The following is a 3,929-nucleotide window of genomic DNA, read 5'->3' on the forward strand; positions in this document are numbered from 1 at the left end:
TTCTTTAAGCACACCCACAAAATGTACACATATCCAATACCACCGCACGATTAGGACTACTAAAATCAATCTAACGGTTAGCCTTAACCTAAACCATTTTCTGTGTGCACTTAGCAATTTACATTGACTGACCGTACTCCACTGTGGAGGAAAATATGAAACTCCATGCCTGGGAATTAGGAAACTAATAATTACAGATGCATCATATTCTAGAAAACTAAATCAGAGTGCATCCATCCTATTAGGAAACTAATCTTAGACAAATCCATCCTATTAAAAAACTTATCTCGGATGCATCCATCCTATTAGGAAGCTAATCGCGAGCCGCCTGCTGCCATCATGCATGCTAGCCACAATGGGGGAAGCGCGAGGAGCTTCGTCTTCCTCCGGGAACACACGTGTTGTCGCCGCCATCGTCTTCTACGCTTTTCTGCCACTACTGCGATGACTCCATCCACGTCCAGGGCATGCTCTCCGGCAACCATCGGCATCCGCGTCGACTTCAGCTTCGTTCGCAACACCCACGCCGACAACAATCCACCACTGACGTCCTCCAAGTCCAAGCCGCCAACCGCCGCCGTCCCTAGGGCGGCACCGGTTTCGGCCGTGGCACAGGAGGTGCCGTCATTGCCGTTCCTGCCCGTCGTCCTACTGGGCAGTCGAGGACCTCATGCAGTTCTTCCTACGTGCACAGTCGAGGGCACCGAAGTTCTATCACAAATCAATCAGGTGACCTTTAATTCGATTTGGGGGTATTCTGCAATTTGCATGACTAATACTGCACTTTTGGCACTTGGAGGCGGGTCAGAAATTTTTGATCTGCAATTTCATCTATCAACCAATTTCCCTTTGATGCATTCTAGAAATAAAAAATTGGGACATGAAGAAATTGCTATTCCAGAATTTAATTAATTATTTGATAATTGCTTTGGGAAATGCATGTGATCTGGAGCATGAAAATCATTCTCATATATACTCTCTCCGTTTCAAAATATAAGTCTTTTTAGAGATTTCAATGCAGACTACATACAGAGTAAAATGAATGAATCTACATTCTAAAATATATCTATATACATTGGTAGTATCTCCAACAGCCGCGCAACACGCGGCACGCTAAAAAGTAGTTTGCGGCGCGCCCATCGCTAGGTTTGGCGCGGCGCACAGCGATGGCTCCAGCAGCCGCGTTAAAATACAACGTGCGCGCGCAGCTCCAACAGCGCGCTAAAATGCAGCGCGCGCGAGCAGCCCGCGCATGTCCATATTTGTTGCATTTTGGATACAAAATAAATTTTACATAGATATAAAAATTGATAAAAGATAATTTTGGCAATCCACACAACCAAAAAATATATATAATTTGATCCAAATTAGTACAAGTATATATTTTGCTATGCAGATTAGTAGAATAAATAAGATTCGAGAATTAAGCATCTTGAACAATATAATTGCATCGTAAGGCAGTTTATACCTTTTTTTTCTGGCTACACTCGAAGAGAAGACTACACTACAAGCCTATATTGCTGCATTAATAAATAATTGCCGATTTTATTTAAATGAGGATATTTTTCTGTGATTACTCTATGCAGCAACATAACCACTATTGTGTCTCACTTTTGAAAATACAATTTGAGCGACATCAAACATTGTGTATCCATTTGATTTATATTTTTAAAAAATATATATTTTTTATATTATGTGAATCTCACCTACATTACGTTTGAGACGTGCGTTGCACGTGCATGCTTACTAGTTCATAATAAAGAACCGTGTTCGCTCGTTCCCGTCCCACACGAGGCAATCTGGGACATTGACGATCGCGTGATATGTTACAGCGAGGTTTCCCATTGTTGACCCCCCCACCACACACACAACAATGACGTCACCTTCTCATCCCTCTTCTCATCACTAATAGATGCGACCCTACACCACCTCACACATTGCTATTCCTCTCTGAAGTTTGTTGGTTTCATCTACAGAGAGCAAGCCATCGTCGTTGGCGGAGCATCATCAAGGTCACTAGAGGGTTGTGCTCTTTGGGTCTGCCCAACAACGCGGTGCCCGGGAGGAGTTGTGGGGTGCCATGGTGGGGGCAAGGAACTGTAACAATGCGCGATGGCGGGAGGAGCAGCAGTAGAGCGCCAGCAGTGGTGGCTCCGCGTCTGCGCAAGAAGGAGCAGTAGGAGCTCTATGATACACATGGAGCGGCAGGATGACGATGACTAAGATGATAGTGAGCGATCACCGAGCCACACATTTAGGGGGTCAAACCATGAGTGTCATGCTTTTTCATGGTGAAAAAACGGTTGCCATGGCTTTAATTAACAAATTTCTAAAATTTTCATGAGTTATGCCACAATTTTTCTAGAAGTTTGTCGTGTTATCCCTGATTTTTTAAATTCTTCCATGTTATCCCTAATTTTAATTCTATATTTTTTCCATGTTACCATGTTTTTAGGATTTTTGGTCCAGGCAAATTTATTCCTTTTTCTGGCTAATTTATGCAGTTTTCTTTTGTTAAGATTGTTTGATACGACAATTTAGGGTCATGGAAATTTTGGGATTTTTTTCCTCAAAAGGTGGCAATTTTTGAAACTTCTGCAATCGTCACATGGCAATTTAGGAATTATGTTCCTCTAATACATGGCAACTTTTCACAAATTTTGTAGTCATCACATGGCAAATTTAGAAAGATTCTTACTTAAGATTTTTGTATCCAAAACATGGAAAATTTAGGAATTTTTGTAATCATCACATGAAAAATTTAGAACAGTTTGTACTTATCACATGGCAAATTACAAACATTTTTGTTTTTACGAATCGTTGAAATTTTTAGAAATTTTGGAACGGTCACATGAAAAAATTAGAATTTTTTCTCCAAATCATGGCAACTTGTCATGATTTTAAGGAATTAGAAATTCGGTGTTCCGATATTTTCCATGATTTTCTCCAAATTTTGCCATGTTACGGCAATTTAGGTTCCTGAAATTTTCATGCATTTTTGTGTTGGCAAATTTATGCATTTTAAGTTAATATTGTTTGAGTTGGAAATCTAGGGTCCCTGCACTTTTTGCTCGAACAAATTTATGCATTTTAGTCTTATTTTGTTACAATTGTTTGATGTGGCAATTATATGGGCCTGAGAATTTATGCATTTTCTCCTGCGAAATTTATGCATTTTCCACCTTTGAGTATAGTTTTTGTGGATGACAATATTTTCTACTCCCTTGGAGTAAGATTCTAGGCTAGCTGTTGTCATGCAGAACCTCCCGCTGGAGCGGACACCTGGAGAGAATTGTATTGATTGCTCGTTCGATACCCCCTTGGGGACACATACGCTCCGTATGAGTACAGGAACATGACGATGCAACAACAAAGCGGGGAGGAGGAGGGATGTGGCAATACTCATCTTTCCGGTGGCGGTATCACTGTAACTTCGTCCGCTTGGAAGGATTATTTATATAAAAAAACTATCACATTTTAGGTTTTGATCCCGCAGAACTACCACTTTCAAAATGGTAACAAAAAACTACAAGCTATTTTTTTGCACGTTTATGACATGCGGGGCCCACTGGGTAGGCTGATATGGCGGTCGAACCCCTGTGGGTGACGAAGACGAGGTCTTCGTTGAAATGCCTAAGAGAGAAAGAGGATGAGGGGAAGAAGAATGCTCACGTGTGGATCTCACCTTTAATAATGGTAAATATAATAGTCAATATAAATGGAGTTGACTTTGCCGCCACGTCAGCCCTGACAAGTGGGGCCTGCAAATCAAAGAGACACTAAGAGCAACTCCAACGCGACGACCCATTTCGTCCACCGCCGTCCGTTTGGGTCACCGCAGACAAAAGTGATGGCCCAACGCGGCGACCCTTCCCAAAACGCGTTCGCTTCGCGTCCGTGCGGATCCATTTCCAGCCCAAATCTAGGAC

This window comes from Triticum aestivum, chromosome 5B (genome assembly GCF_018294505.1).
Source record: "Triticum aestivum cultivar Chinese Spring chromosome 5B, IWGSC CS RefSeq v2.1, whole genome shotgun sequence".
Taxonomy (NCBI): Eukaryota; Viridiplantae; Streptophyta; class Magnoliopsida; order Poales; family Poaceae; genus Triticum; species Triticum aestivum.